This window comes from Pholcus phalangioides, unplaced genomic scaffold, assembly GCF_987345545.1.
Source record: "Pholcus phalangioides strain wild (caught in Gottingen) unplaced genomic scaffold, Ppha-v1.0 ptg000002l_1, whole genome shotgun sequence".
Lineage (NCBI taxonomy): Eukaryota > Metazoa > Arthropoda > Arachnida > Araneae > Pholcidae > Pholcus > Pholcus phalangioides.
The window spans coordinates 13,797,350-13,814,147 of record NW_028301595.1 but is presented as its reverse complement, the minus strand read 5'-3'; the positions used below and the strand labels follow the sequence as shown (position 1 = coordinate 13,814,147).

The 16,798-nt window shown below is 34.9% G+C and overlaps 1 protein-coding gene across 1 annotated transcript in view; it reads right to left on the bottom strand.

Annotated features, from left to right (window-relative positions):
• The window catches only part of LOC149089440 (teneurin-a-like), a 415,199-nt gene extending 400,096 nt beyond the window's left edge, over positions 1 to 15,103 (bottom strand). Inside the window, exon 1 of the mRNA XM_089238543.1 lies at positions 14,576 to 15,103. The gene's annotated coding sequence lies outside the window, so the exon portion shown is untranslated. The remainder of the gene's footprint in view (positions 1 to 14,575) is intronic.
• Between the last annotated feature and the right edge of the window lie 1,695 nt (positions 15,104 to 16,798).

The following is a 16,798-nucleotide window of genomic DNA, read 5'->3' as shown; positions in this document are numbered from 1 at the left end:
CGATTCTCGCCGTACGTTCATATGGAGAGAACCAGCGACCCGCTACCTACCCTCCAATGTCCGCGAAATCGACCATTATGGCGGGGGAGGTTTAATGGTCTGGGCAGGCATCACGTTGGATGGCCGCACACCCCTCCATGTCTTTGAAAGAGGCACTGTGACTGGTGTGAGGTATAGGGATGAGGTCTTGCAGCCCTATGTTCACCTTTTCAGGGGTGCAGTTGACCCTGAGTTCATTTTAATGGACGATAACGCGAGGCCACATAGAGTTCTTCTGCTCGACGACTTTACAGAGAGTGAAGATATTCGCCGGATGGATTGGCCAGCGAGATCTCCAGACCTTAACCCTATAGAGCATGTCTGGGACGCTCTGGGGAGGGCAATTGCAACTCGCAACCCCCCTCCGAGAGCCATGCAGGGAATGAAAACAGCGTTGCTGAACGAGTGGGACCAATTGCCACAGGAAATGATAAACTGCCTTATTTCAAGTATGAAATCACGCTGCGAGACCTGTATATCTGTAAGAAAAGACCCATACCCCCCTATTAACCCATTTTTTTGTTTAATCTGCATACCTTCCGACTCCAACGAGTGTTACGCGCGATCATGCGAGTGTATTACAATTATTGAATAGTTATTTGTTTTGTATTGTATCAATGTATGTACATATCAAATTTCATTAAAATCGGTACAGTAATTCTAGAGATAATCGACCAAGTCTGCAAATTCTCTTAATTTCTTACGCGAGTGAAATATAGACATACCGTGTTTTTCTGTCAAAACTTGAAAGAAAAGTGATTACTGTGATTACTGCATCATGACTGTGGTTTGATGAGTTGCCAAAGCTAACGTGGACATACGTCGAAAAAATACGCCAAATGCCGTTGAACCCGGACCATTCTTTTTTTGTTATTTGGCCAAGGATCTCCGTTGACTGCGTGAACCAGCTGGCCGAAGCCGGAAATTCGGACATTGGCCGGGTCAATTTTCAACGAAATTTGCAAATGCACGAACTGGCCCCGGTTTCAGGTAGTAACACAGAAATAAATAACAAGTTTATCCTCTACCATCTGTCACGATATGTTAAAAAAAAACCGGATTTTTAACGGAAAATAAAATTTAAAAAAACTCTCCGATATAAATTACACACATGAATTGAATCAACGATTATTTCTAGGTATTTAATTTTCTTTAAATACAATACAAAAATAAAATATAAACATGAATTGAAATTGAAGAAAGAAGAAATTTCAAACGAAAAAATTTAATGCAATTTTGCAGACTTTTGAAAATATGTTTATATTAGGCCTCAATTTATTATAATATTTTGTGTGTGTGTGTGTGTGTGTGTATATATATATATATATATATATATATATATATATATACGCGTTCTGTAAATAAATTTATTTTGCTTATATTTGTTCCTCTTGCCGAAATGTTTACAAAGCTATGCTAAAGCTATCTATAAAATGGAATTTTAATCGATTTAATAAATTGAACGTTACAAAACGATTTAAGATATGAATTCTTAGAGAGTTATGAAATGCATGTATATACAATTTTTGTTTGCATATTCGCTTCTTTATTCTGACATATTGGCGGATGGAAAAAAAAATTAAATTCCGGTGGATATTATTGTCTGAATATATTACTTTGGGAACTGTAGAGATAGAAGGTATCTAGGACATATATGCTCAACCTGTAGCCGGTGGGGCAAATTTTGCCCTCGGGGTCATCTAATGTGACCGGTGACCTCATAAACTATTTTGCAAAAACTAACCACGCGGCACATTTCCGGATAATTTCAGTAATCCGTGGTACATTTCCAAATAACTCAAGTGACTCATGACATATTTATAGTTCATTAAGTGACCCATGACAAGTTATTATAGTTCATTAAGTGACCCATGACAAGTTATTATAGTTCATTAAGTGACCCATGACAAGTTATTATAGTTCATTAAGTGACCCGTGACAAGTTATTATAGTTCATTAAGCGACCCATGACAAGTAATTATAGTTCATGAAGCGACCCGTGACAAGTTACTATAGTTCATTAAGTGACCCGTGACAAGTTACTATAGTTCATTAAGTGACCTGTGGCATACTGACAGATCGTTGAGTAAACCACGACTTATTTACAGACCGTCGAGTAATCCATGGTCCAGTTTCAGAGTAATTAAGTGACTCGCGGGACAGTTCCACATGATTCGAGAGGCCCGCGGCATTTTTTGAAATCACCCAAGTGGCATGTGACATATTTAAAGATCACTTCAGTTCCAGAGCGCTTAAGCTGCCCGCGGTGCAGTTCCATATCATTCAAGTCACCCGCGGCAAAATTATAGATATGTCAAGACAATATTTTTATGAAATAAAACTTAATTTCGGGGGAAATTATTGTATGAACATATTACTTTGGGAACTGTAGCGATAGAAATTATCTAGGGCATATATGCTCATCCTGTAGCCCGCGGACCAAATTTGATCCTCAGGGTCATCTAATGTGACCGGAGACCCTCATAAACAATTTTGTAAAAAATTCACCAGGCGGCATATTTCTGTATAATTGAGTAATCCGTGGCGCATTTCCAAATAATATAAGTGACCCATGACATATTTATAGTTCATTAAGTGACACGCGACACAGTTTCAGAGCTCTTTAGTGATCAGCGGGGCATTTACAGATCACTTGAGTGACCCGCGATATACTGACAGATCGTTGAGTGACCCGCGACTTATTTACAGATCATTGAGTAACCCGTGGTACAGTTTCAGAACACTTAAATGAGCCGTGGTGCAGTTTCACATCATTCACGAGGCACGCGGCAGGTTTTCAAATCACTCAAGTGACACGCGATATATTTACAGATCACTTTAGTTCCAGAGTGCTTAAGCTGACCGCGGTTGGGTCTGCGGCACATTCGTAGATCACCTGAGCGACCCGCGGTACATTTAAGGATCACTTAAGTGGCCCGCATTCTCGTAAAGGTTGAGCATTCTTAGCTTAGATTTATTGTGTCAAATACCTGTCAATTACTGCGCACATATTACGGAATCAATTGTAATTTCAATAAAATACAATGATCAAGTGCATCACGTAAAGAATTCATCTCATGAAAAATAAAATGATTAAATGTGTTTAAATAATTTGGAAATATATGTGTTACGTTAAATGTGATAAATCCGGTTATTATGCATAATCGCCAAGCATTTTGGTAAGTTTGATAAATGTGCCTAATTTTATCACTTTTACTGGCGATTATGCATAGCACCAAAGCGTCGTTGGTAAATTTGATAAATTTCCTTAAGTTAATCACGTTTACCGTTGATTATGAACAATACCCAAGCGTCGCGTCGTTATTAAACATGATAAAATCGTACTACATCATATACTATACGTTATAATTCATACATGTATTGTATCATTATATACGATCATGAAATGTCTTATCATTTTATCGGGGTCAAATTATATTCGCCACAAATACTAGACTAATTTGGAATTTCATTGGTATTCATCAAATTCACCAATTACACCAGGGTATTATGCATAATCCCGGATAAAGGCAAATAAATTTCAAGTATTTATCAAATTTACCAAAGACACTTGGTTATTATGCATATTCGCCAGTAAAAAAGTGATAAATTTATCAAACTTGCCAAACCGGTTGATGAGTATGCATAATACCCATAATGACATTCACCGTAACGTATGGATAACAATTCCTGACGCAGTAAAATATCAATCAGTCGGAATCAATATAAAGGTATTTGAAATGGGATAATACTAAAATGTATCTAAATGTTGAATTAATGAAAAATTTAAAATAAAATTTTTTGTTAACAAACCTAAGTATAAAACCATCAAGGGAAACAAATAAAATAATTTTTTCTAAAATAATCATTTTTGGACAAAAAAAAGGAAAAAAAAAACGTAATAATTACAATAAATTTTCTAGTCATTTCTACACATGATTAACAGAAAAACATCCTTAAAATCGTTTATAAATATTCCAAATGTTCTTTTTTCTCGTTTGTATGCTTAGAAAAATCATTTTAATGTTCATTCTCTTAATTTCAAAAACCAAACGAAAAAAACGGGTTTTAAAATTTTGAGTTGAAAGAGAATAAAAATTAAATTATTAAAAAGAACAGGAATTAAAATTAAATGATTAAAGTTCTTTAAATAATTTCTAAACATATTGCATCAAATTTCCAAATAATTGTTGGTTCAATGCAAAATCAATCAGTCGGAATTAATAAGCAAATAATATAAACCTATTTGCAAATGAAATAATCCAAAAATGTATCTAAATATTCATAAAACAAAATTTAAAATGAAATATATTTTTCCAATGAAAATAGATATACCATCAAAATATAAATAAAAGAATTTCATCTAAAGAATTTTAATAAATTTTCACTTCTACACATGATTATTGAAAAAGTGTTTCAAATTGTTCTTTTCTATCGCTTGTATATGAAGAAAAATCATTTTAATGTTCATTCTTAATTTTAAAAATTAAACGGAAAAACAAGTCTTAAAATTTTAGTTGGAAGGGAAGAAAAGAAGGCAAATTAAAAATATTATTATTTTTTTTGAAAATAATAAAAAAAAATGAAGTAAAATGATTCAAAAAATTGGGAAATATACTGCGTCGAATTTCTTAATAAATGTTGCCTTAATGGAAAATCAATCAATCGAAATTGATATGTAAATATTATAAAACTATTTAAAAATGGAATAATAATGTTAAAAATTTATTTCAGCATGCAAAAAATGTAAAATAAAATATATTTTTTGTACCTACCATTAAAATATAAATTAATATTTTTTTCCCAAAAAAAAATTGTAATAAATTTTCTAACCACTTCTACACATGAGTATTGAAAATAATTCTTAAAATATTTCAAAGTGTTTTGAATTTCTCTCGTGTGTATTTGCGGAAAAATCATTTCAGTGTTCATTCTTAATTTCAAAAAATAATCGAAAAAACGGGTAGAATTCAGTTGGATAATAAGAAAAAAAAATTGTAAATTGAATATCAATTTTTCTTAAACAATGTTAAAAAAAAGAAGAGTAAGCAAACTAAAACAATTAAATATCTCCAAATAACTGGTAAATATACTGCATCGGATTTCTTAATAATTGTTGACTCAATGCAATATCAATCAGTCGGAAAATTAATATGTAAATATTATAAAACTTTTTAAAAATAAATCATCTTAATGTACATATAAACAAATTCAAAATAAAGTATATATATATTATTTTTCAGGAATTAAATATGATACCATTATAAAAAAGGAAATAAAATAATTTCATCTCAAGTATTCTTTTCCAAAACAACAGAATTACAATAAATTTTCTAATCACTTCTACACATTATTATTAAAAAAACATTCTTAAAATCTTTTAAAGTGTTTCGGATTCTTTTCTGTACATGAAGAAAAATTATTTTAATGTTCAGTCTTAATTTCAAGACAAAAAGGAAAAAAAAAAAAAACGGGTCTTAAAATTTCAGTTGAAAGAGAAGAAGAAAGAAAAAAAATGGTAAAGTAAATATTAAATTTTTTTGGAAATATTAAAAAAAAGGACGAAAATTGGTAACATTTGAGTTCCCAAAGCCATTAGAATACCTCGTTCCGAAGACAGCTTTCCGCCATAGCGAAAACTCATAACCATAACCGTCTTTTCCTCTCGCTTTTCTCCAGCAGTATTAATAGTAGTGGTGGTGGTGGTGGTGGTGGTGGTAGTAGTAGTAGTCGTAGAGCCCGAAGTTGGTTACGGTAATTACAATTTCAGTTAATTACGGCGAAAATTCGACGCAATCAGCGGAAGAAAGAAAGTCATTAAGACATGAAATCTGCTCGCCAACAACAGCCCGACTCAGATTTTTACGCTCACTTTCTCGTGCGGGGGGCCCCCCAAGATTTTTAGGACCCGCCATGAATTTTCTGAAGATGCCTTTTCACTTCTCCTCTTTTCAAGGGAAAAAGTATTCCGACAGAATTTGAAAAATTTCCGTTCCGCCCGGAACGACTTTCTCATTTTCAGCGGGAAATGTTTATGGAAGCCTAAATATCCAGTCGGCTTTCCTTTCTTCAAGGTCATTGAAAATGATAGTGAATTTGCGAAAAATTTTAATTTTTGGATATACAGGGTTCTGTTAATGGACTGACAAACTCAGAGAGTTGTTAGTAGGCATCAAGAGGAACAGAAATTGCAATGGAACATGGTGTCGCAAACCACGGTGAATGAAAATCGCGAAAAACGTATGCAGGCTCTGAGTCCAGAGGAGATGAAAGATGGATGTCAGTTGATTGCTGAATGCGTTCGTGGTTTGGATCACCATATCTGACGTAAGCAGCGTCGTGAAACGCATGCGCTGGGATAGGATCACGCTCTGCGCACGACGTAAATTAGCGCTATTGAGGTAGTAAGCACGTGCAGCAGTCAGTTGCCTGTTTCAATGAGTATCGGGATGGCTTCGAGCGCGTTCGGGAATCGTTTTTATGTCATTTTAGACTGTGCAACGACGTCAGCGGCCGCCACTTCCAACAACTCTTGTAATAATTAATGAAATAAATCTTTTTGCAGTCATTATTGTGCTTTCTGTTGTTCGAGAGTGACGTTGAAACCTGCATGCGTTTTTCACGATTTTCACCCTCTCAACGTGGTTTGCGACACCGTGTTCCATTGAGATTTTTGTTCCTCTTGATGTCTACTAACAATCCTCTGAGTATGTCGGTCCATTAACAGAACACCCTGTATATACTCATGTATGGTATGTTTTGCTTTAATGACGATATGGAATATTAGCCTGTTGGAAACTTTGCAATTACAGTGAAACCTCGCTACAACGATAATTCCCTCTACGACAGTGTAGTTGTACGTCGGGCCGTGAGTCATTCATCTCATTTCATTTCCGTTAGTCGAGTTTATGACCGGGGCTTTGCACTCAAAAAAATAATTCCACTGCGCCGTGGGCTTCCAAAGGTTGAGAAACATTGCTCTCTCTCTACAAAGATGTGTTTATATATATATATATATATATATATATATAGTCGAATCCCATTATAACGAACGCCAACAGACCGAAAGAATCACTTCGTTATAAAGAACCTAGAATAGATAGAATGTTAGAATGTTACCTAGCATTGTTCCTAACTTATTTGGGGGGTTAGAAAAGTGTTGGTTAAAACGAGATTTTCGCTATAACGGTATTCGTTAAAACGGGATTCGACTGTATATCTAATCTTGTTTGGTCTAATGCAGAGATTCTTAACGTACAGGTCGGGAACCGAAATTATGTCGTATGTGCTTTCGAGATAGGTCGTACGAATCTACTTACAACCAAACGTTTCTGAGTTATAGGTCACGACCCAAACTTGATTCGCTGAAACTTTAGAGAAGGATCCGCACAAATTTACTTACAGTCAATGATTTTTGATGGGTCCCAACCCAAACTTGATACGCAGGGACTTCTGAGTAGAGTCGTACGAATCTTCTCAGAGTCAAGGTCCCTTGAGCAATGGGTCTCGACCCAAACTTGCTTCTCTTGGGCTTCCGAGAAGGGTCATACGAATATTCTCATAGCTTGAGCTGTGTTTCACGACCCAAACATGATTCGCATCGGCTTCCCACAAGCCTTGAATCTACTCACACACAAAGCCTCTTGATATATGGGACACGACCCAAATTTAACCACTGGGTATTCCAGGAAGGACCGTACACTTCTACTTACAATTACGGGCTCTTGAGCTATGGGTTAAGACCCACACTTGATGCGCAACTTACAGTCTGTTATAAATGCTCTTATCGAATCAGTAACGAGTTTCACCGAATTCAAAAACACAAACAGACCCTTGGGTCGAAAAGCTGATCTATATTAAAACGAAAAACGGATTTTTTAGAATTTCAGTTGAAAGAGAAATAAATATTAGTTTTTTCTTAAATATTAAAAAAAGGAGAGGAAAATTATAGAAATGTGAGTTTTTTCAAATCCATTAAAATTCCTCGTTCCGAAGACATCTTTCCGCCATAGTGAAAACTCGTAACCATAACCGTCTTTTCCTCTCGCTTTTCTCCATGAGTAATAATAGTAGTAGTGGTGGTGGTGGTAGTAGTACTAGTAGTCTTAGAGCCCGACGTTGGTTGCGGCAATGGCAATTTCAGTTAATTACGACAAAAATGGAAGGAAAAGGCATTAAGACATGAAATCCGCTCGCAAACAACAGCCCGACTGAGATTTTTTACTCTCACTTTCTCGTGCGGGGCCCCCAAGATTTTTAGGACCCACCATGAATTTTCCCGAAGATGCCTTTTCACTTCTCTTTTCAAGGAAAAAGTATTCCGACAGAATTTGGAAAATTTTCGTTCCTCTCGGAACGAGGTTTTCATTTTCAGCGGAAAATATTTATGGAACCCTAAATAGCCAGTCGGCGAAGGTCATTGAAAGTACATGATAGTGAATTTCCGAAAAATTCTAATTTCGAAATATGTCATGTATGTTTGCCACAGTCAAAATATGGAATATTAGCCTGTTGTAGACTTAGAACCTAAGTGAAACCTAGATGGGGGTCCTTAGTCTGCAGGTCGTGACTCAAAATTGGGTCGCAGGGGCTTTCGAAATGCGTCATACAAATCTACTTACAGAAGAGCGTTTTTGAAATATGGATCATGACGTAAACTTGATTCCCGGGGACTTCCAAGAAGGTTCGTACGAAACTTCCCACAGCCAGGGTCTCTTGAGCCTATTTGGGATAGTCCATCCTGAACTGGAATGTAGTCAGATGAGGGCCCGGACGCTGGAGGAGAAAATTGAGGCTCCCTTCAAATTAGGAAAAAGTGTAAAGTTTCGGTTTTTCAGGGTCTTTCAGATGTCGGGGGCAACGGGCGTGCACCCGGTGCGCCCACCGTGAAAGCCGCCTTTGGTCCCATCCCAAATTTAATTCACAGGTGCTTTGTGGTGAGGGATCGTATAAGTCTTTTCACAACCAGGTTTTCTTGAACTATGGGTCCCGACCCTAACTTGATAGGCAGGGGCTTTCGAGAGGAATGTACAAATTCACTTAAAATCAGGGATTCTTGACTCTGGGACTCGACCCAAATTTGATTCACAGTGGATTCCAATAAGGGGCGTAGAGATCTACTTATAACCAGGGGCTCTTGAGCTACCGGTCATACCCGGCCATTGATTCTCAACTTGCAGTCTGTTATAAATGCACTTATCGCGTCACGGATTTCACCACTTTCAAAAAACAAACAGCCCCATGGGTCACAAAGCTGAAGATTTTTAGAATCCACATTGAATATTCCGAAGATGTGTTTTTCCCTCTTTTGAAAAAAAAAAACGTATCCCGACAGAATTTTTTGAAGAACTTTCATTCCATTCGGAACGACGTTCTCACTTCCAGCGGAAAATGGAAGTCTAAATATCCAGCAGGCATTTCTTTTTCAATGTCATTGAAATACGTTATATCTGGTGAATTTTCCAAAAAAAGCTCAGATTTTGTCTCGTGTACATGATGCCATAATCACAAAATTGAAAATTTGCCTGTTGTAGACTTGGCACAATGATACCTCGGATAACGAACGAACTTTTCGGCCAACGGAGATTTTTTTTCGTGATTTCTCTTCCTCGACAAATGAATACGGATTCGGCTAAAGACCATTTTCGTTGATGTGGATGAACTAACACTAACATAAAACAGTCACGTCGCGGGCTGTATTTTAGCGCGTATCATCATCAGAATTACTGACGCTTGAGCTCGATTAAATCATATCTATCTCGGGATATTTTTCCAGATTCTTTGCCTGAATTTTTCTTATATTTTTCATGTGAAATGTAAGATTCAGCTAATAAAAATGCGCTGAGAAAAAAAAGAGAGTTGTGTTTTCAGAGCACGAGTTCTTTCAGTGCGAGACTCTTAGCATCAAACTGAACAGTCTGGAGATTCATCTAAGATCTTATCTTTTCAATCTTTATATGCATCTGACACAGAAATGAGTTGGCCTACTCACAAATGGATGGCGACACCTACGAACTCGGCTGGGTCCAGTCAACACCAGCTTTAGAAGACGTAAAACTGGTGTTGTTTGCGTGTACATTGTGTATAATAAAAATACCCTCAGTATCTCATCTTCCTTAAATTCACATTTATCCAGTTTTGAAGCTGCCATTTTAGCCTTCGGTCAGTTTAGTCATTTTTATAGCACTCCTTGGTGTTTTTTGAAAAAGTTATCCTTAACGTTTAGACCAAATCTGGAACAAAATAAACTATTTTTCATGGAAAGCGATGGAAAATCGCGTTACCACTATTTTCGGCAAACGAAAGTTATTCCGGAACAAATTGCCTTCGTTAGTTGAGGTATCACTGCATTTATTTTTATTAGGAAATAAAATATCGTCCGATAGAAAGTCAACTAGTTCAAGTTTGATTCTAATATCGAGTTAGACGGGTTTTCAAAAACACAGCGTGGATCAGCTAAATACAGTTGCTTTAACGTCACAGAAATTATCAGTCTGAAAGCAATGGTCATGAAATGGAATTTTCTAATATCGGAAATTTATATTAAAAATTTCAAATGAAATAAATTGATATTCATAATATGCATATTATATATATAGTAAAACTCTATAATCGGATATAGACTATGTACGTATTAAATGATACCGAAATTTGAAATGAATATGTATCAAGTATTCCCTAATTCACGTGTTTTCGATGTCGAAATATGTATATATCAATACCGTAGAACCTCCCGAAGGCAGTAACTTTACGAAAATCTGGCAATACGCAAATCAGCAAAACTATCGAAATTCAAGACAAATAGGGAATCACTATAAAATTATTATCGGTATGAGTATATGAAAGTAGAAATATTCAGGAGTTCACCATTGTTATATGCACACTTACAGCTTGATTGCTTTATTCTAGCATATGAGAGAGTTAATTTCATTGACTATACGGTGGAACGTAAGGATTTTTCACAATAATAATGCATTGTTCCAAAACGTAAACTATCAGACAACTATAGAAGTTTGATTTTTATTTATATATTGTTTCTAGTACGATTGTTTGCGTCAAAGGAAATCCAAAATATTACAGATCCTTGGATAAATGAACAAGAAATATTATCCATGAAAATATGTTAAGCAAAATCCTCTATGAATTCATTCTTGAAATGAGTAGCCAACGTATCCCAAATAATGAATGTTTTAGTTATCACCGGGATCTAAGACAAATGATTTCGACGTATGAAAAGAAGTAGAAATTATGGTTTCCGACGAAAGTATCGGAATTTTATGTGTGTGTATATACGAATTATCCCAATAATAACGTCCAAACTGTAAGATTTCACAGAGAAAAATTTAGAATTATTGTGTTGCACGTATAGATATATCAGACCGTAGAACTAATGAATTTGAACGCGTCATAAATGCAAATAAAATGAGGGAGAAATCATGACGATTTTTGTGTCATTGAGGAGCCACATAAGCATCTTATTAAGTGAATGACTTCAGAAAATGTAAAAAGTTCTGTGAAAATAAATATATTCAGCAATTTCAGCGTGCAATGTAGTGAATTTAGCTTAGTTAAGGAAGTCACAAAAATTGAAGAGAAAAACATTATTTGAAAAATTAAAGAAGAAACTAAATCCACGATTCGAGCTCAACAAGAGCGCATTGCAGAAAAGTTTTGACTTTTAAAAAGTGAGAATTCAATTTAATTCACTAATAACTGCGTATTACACTAGTTAACCAGTATTACTATTGGTATCGTCATCTTTAAAGCCTTCATGGAAATTAGAAGCGTCATAGAAGATTGAAAACCGCGAAGTCATGGGGAATAGATGGACGAAAAATATGTTCGATGAGCTTGGAAATTTCGTAAAAGGCATAATAAAAATGCGTGAAACGATGACAAACAGTGTGGTGTTTCAATTCCTGAAAATTCCACTGCATAAAATTGAATTAGATTGAATTCGCGTACATATCAACATTTTCACCAAACCACAGAAATGTTTTCTTAACGTCAGAAAAGCTACAAACAACGCATTTTCATGTCTCAAGTTGAAAATATTCTCAAGTAAATATCGTTATTTTGAAGTGGCCCAATCGTGCTTCAATGCAGCACGTGAAGATGTTTCTCAACACACACGCTGCATGTATTATAACACAAATATAAATATTTCTAAGTGCAAAATATCCAGTTTTCTTGCCAGTAGTGATAAGTCTTTAAGCCATCTGCAAATAATATAGCAAATGTTTGCCGATAAAAATGTGTTGAGGAATAAAAATAAACAATCTTGTTCAATTCGATTATGTCCCTCGCAAAAACGCGCACAATTGCTATCGAAGTAATGATACTCTAATCATGTAATGGTGTTCAGCGAACAAATTTTCACGTATAAATTATTGTTATTCATTCACTAATTATTTTTTGTCTTCTAATACTGTCCTCTCACAAATTCAAATTTCCTCGTAAGAAGTAGAAAACAGGTAATCGTACCATATTTTTCACATTTTGAATTCGTTCCGGGACCGAGCAAGGTATGGGTCTCTGATCAGTTATTTTATTAATAAAATATAGTCAATTACGAGACAACAACGTCAAATATATCAATAACGAGAACTATAACGAGTCAGAATCGAAACACACAAACCATGCATTTAAAAAAAAAAAAAAATCTCGTCATTAAAGTAGCACATTCGTTTTTTACGCATGCAGAACATGAAGATGTGTCTCAATTACATGCGTTGCATATTCCAGTATTAGAGAATCATCTATTTCAATGCCGTCTATTCTAACACTAATATACAATTACTATTCAATCACGTCACTAACAAAATTTCCCGCGCAGACATTATTATCGTCGAGTTAATGCTAATGTTATCATGATTGTTTTTCTTGGAGCCAATTTTCTCGTATAAACTACATTTATTTGTTTTGTCTCCTAGTAATTTCTTTTCACGAATTTAAATATTTGTGTAAGAAGTAGGAAACAGATGATAGAACCATATTTTTCGCATTCCGAATTGGCTGCGAGGCTGAGCGAAGCTATTTGATTAATAAAACATGGTCAATGGCGTATAATTATGTAAAATATGTCAGTAACGAGAACTAAAATCTCGTAAAAGGCATAATCAAAATTCATGCAAAGATTAAAAAAACATTGCTTCAAATATTGAAATTCACACCATATTAATCTGCTTCAGACATAATTCGCGTCCAGTTTTCATCTATCAAAAAATAATTATTAAACTCAGAAATAGAACAAACAACGCATTTTCATACAAAAATATCTTGATGTCCAAAGTTCCACAATCGTATTTTAAGCATGCAGCACATGTGAATATATTTCTCAATACACGCATTGCATATTCCATTTTAGACTCGTCCCTCTCTAGTACTTTTATTGAAACAGTAATATAAAGTTTAGATTCAATGACGTCACTGCACAAAAAATTCAAGCACCACTCAAATTATTGTTGTCGAATTAATGATAATGTTATCACACATATAAATGTTTTCTTGAAACAAATTTTCTCGTATAAACTATATTTGTTTGTTTTGTCCCCTAATAATTTCTTCTGAAATTTAAATATGTTCGTAAGAACTAAGAAACATATGATGGAACCACATTTTTCGCGTTGTGAATTGCCTACAAGGTCGAGCGTTGTTATTTGATTGACAAAATATGGTCAAAGACGAGATAATAATGTGAAATGTGTCAATATAACGAGAACTGGAATCTCAAAAAAGGCATAATAAAAATTCATGCAAAGATGAAAAACAGTTTGTTGCTTCAAATCTTATAATTCACTCCATAATAATCTGCTTCAAACTTCATTCGCGTCCACATTAACGTTTTCACCTATCCACAAAAACAATTTTCTTATAATCAGAAACGGAACAAACAACGAATATTTATGTAAAAAAAATTCCCATGCCATTAAAGTTTCCTGATCGCATTGTAAACATGCAGCACATGAAGATTCTTCTCGACGCACGCGTTGTATATTCTAGTTATATTTTTATGTCTACCAACACTTTCTTAAAAATTTAAATCTGTACGTAAGAAGGAGAAAACAGATGGGGGGTATGACCCTATTCCCCGCGTTTTTGATTGATTCCCGAGGCCGAGCGAGATATAATCAGTTATTTGATCAATAAAATATGGTCAATGAACTGAAATCTCGTGAAAGCCATAATAAAAATGCAAGAAAAGTTAACCAAAAGTGTGTTGCTTCGAATCTTTAAATTCAAACACTAATAACTTGGTGTAGATTGAATTTGCGTCCATATCAACGCTCTTTCACCTATCCACGATACCATTTCCTCAACGTCAGAAACGTTACAAACAACGAGAATTTTTATTGAAAAATTCTCTCAGGTCGTTAAAGTAGCACATTCGTGCTTTAAGCATGCATGCAGCACATGAAGATGTTTCTCGATACACGCGTTGCGAATTCTAGTATTATCGCCTCTCTATAGTACTTATGTATATACCGACTATAATAGCACAGACGTAAGAATTTCAAAGTACAAAATATCCACTTGCCTTGTCAGTAGTGATAAGTTCCTAAGCCATCTGCAAATGAAATAAATGTTTGCCGTCGAAGACAAATATTAATATCTATGTGTTTTCAAAAACAAGAGAAAAAAGAAAACAATCTCCTTCGATTCGATCACGTCACTTCACAACGAAAAAGAAAAAATTCACGCGCACAAATTATTACCGTTGAATTAAATAATAATTATTGTACAACAAATTTCCTGTATTCTTGGAACAAATTTCCCGGTATAAATAATATATATATATTTTTTTTTCCTTCGCCTTCTCTACTAATATTTCCTTCTCACAAATTCAAATCTGTTCGCAAGAAGTAGAAAAACAGATGATATAGAAAGTAGAGAACCATATTTTTTTGCGCGTTTCTGAATCGGTTCCCGAGGCCGAGAGATAGAGAGAGAGGTATGGGCCTGATCGGTTATTTGTGTAGGAAACGGTGCTTCTGCCGATTCTGGAGAATGGGTAAATGTAGAGGGGTTTTGCAACCGATGCTGCTGCTGCTGCTGCCAGTGCTGCTTTCGATACTAACATACAGGAGGTTGAATTGAACGCCATCCAGCGACGGAACACAGAAACATTTCTGCTCCTTTTTTTTTGTTTTTTCCCCCGGATTTTTTTCCTCGAACGGATACTACCCATCTCTTAACATTACTGAATCGAGGCTTCCATCGGAAGAAATAACCAAAAAATAGTAAAATAAATAAAATTATTAAAGTAACTAAGTCATGTCTCTTTTCTCTTTGAACTGCTGCTGCTTTTTATCGGAAAAACGAAGGAAGGATGAGCGAAAAAAATTTATAAATAAAATTGGAAAAGAAGGGAGAAAAAATGTACTTAACTATAAAGTATTATACTGTAAAGAAGTGGGATGAGTTAGCGCCGTGAAGTGCCAGCTGAAATTTTTCTTCATTTCGAGGGAAAAAAGATAATATATTAAAAAAGAAAATTGGAATTAAATGTATGAAAGTAAAAGGAAGAAAACCAATGATTCTCATCAGTCTTTGCAAGATTTATCTGTGAGGAGAGCAAGATGGAAGAAATTCAACGGATGAATTAATTAATTTTGTTCGGATTTGAATTCTGTGACGAATTTTCCGATTCGTGGTAGTTTTTAATTTTTAATTTTTTTTTACGAAGGAAGATACGTCTTTATTACGTGTTGAGATATCCATCATGCGCAATGGTTTTGGCCAATTTATCTGTGATTTTTAATGTATCGATCATAGAGTTTGTTTCCAGTTTTATGAAATTATTAAAAATTGATTACTCATTAGCATTCTTATGTGATGTGTGATGGCTTCTTTTTAATATTTCTAATGAAAGTAATTTGATGTTTTTTCTAATTTATTCTGATTCTGTGTTTGTTAAGATTTCTCTGAATAGTAAAATGAAAATATTAATTTAACTTAAGTCATGTCTATTTTCTCCTTGAGCTGCTGCTTTTTATGACTTGAGACTTAAAGACTTTACTTTTCTTAACGAAGAAAAGATTAACAATAAAATATATATGTTACTGCCAAAGCCCGAAATTCGCCAATTCGCGACGGGGCTGACCACTTCGCGAATTGGTAAATTTCGTTAAATATTTACCTGGCCAGTTCGTGAAGTGGCCGGTGATCTCTGGAAGAAGTCCGATAACAAAAGGTATGATTCGGGATCATTGTCAAGTTGGCGTATTTTTTCGTGATAATTATGTCCCCGTTAGTTATGGCAACCCATCAAACAGCAGTCAGGACGCAGTAATAACTTTTTCTCTCCAAAATTAAGGAAGAACTATAATTTTACATAATTATTTTTAAAGCTTTTTCTCTCACATTGAATTTATTTTCTCTCTCGTCACATGGCCTAATACAATACAGTTGCTAATACATAGACATGTATAATAGGCTGGCGATTAAAAAATAATTTATTTAGCTCCTACAGGGCTGTCTTTCATTAGCATATCGAGCTTTGGCCAGAAATCTCGGGGCCACTTCACGAAACGACCGGATAATTTCCGCAATTCGGACTTTCGTCAAGACTCTTCGGCCTTTCGCGGTAACATATATATGCAATAAAATTGGAAGAGAAGGTAGGAAAGAAAAGAAAATGTATTCAACTGTAGAGTATTATACTGCAAAGAAGTAGAATGAGTTATATATAGCGCCGTGAACTGCTGAAACATTTCTTCTCATTTTGAAAATTTCACTTTTTGAACACTTAAGAAAATTG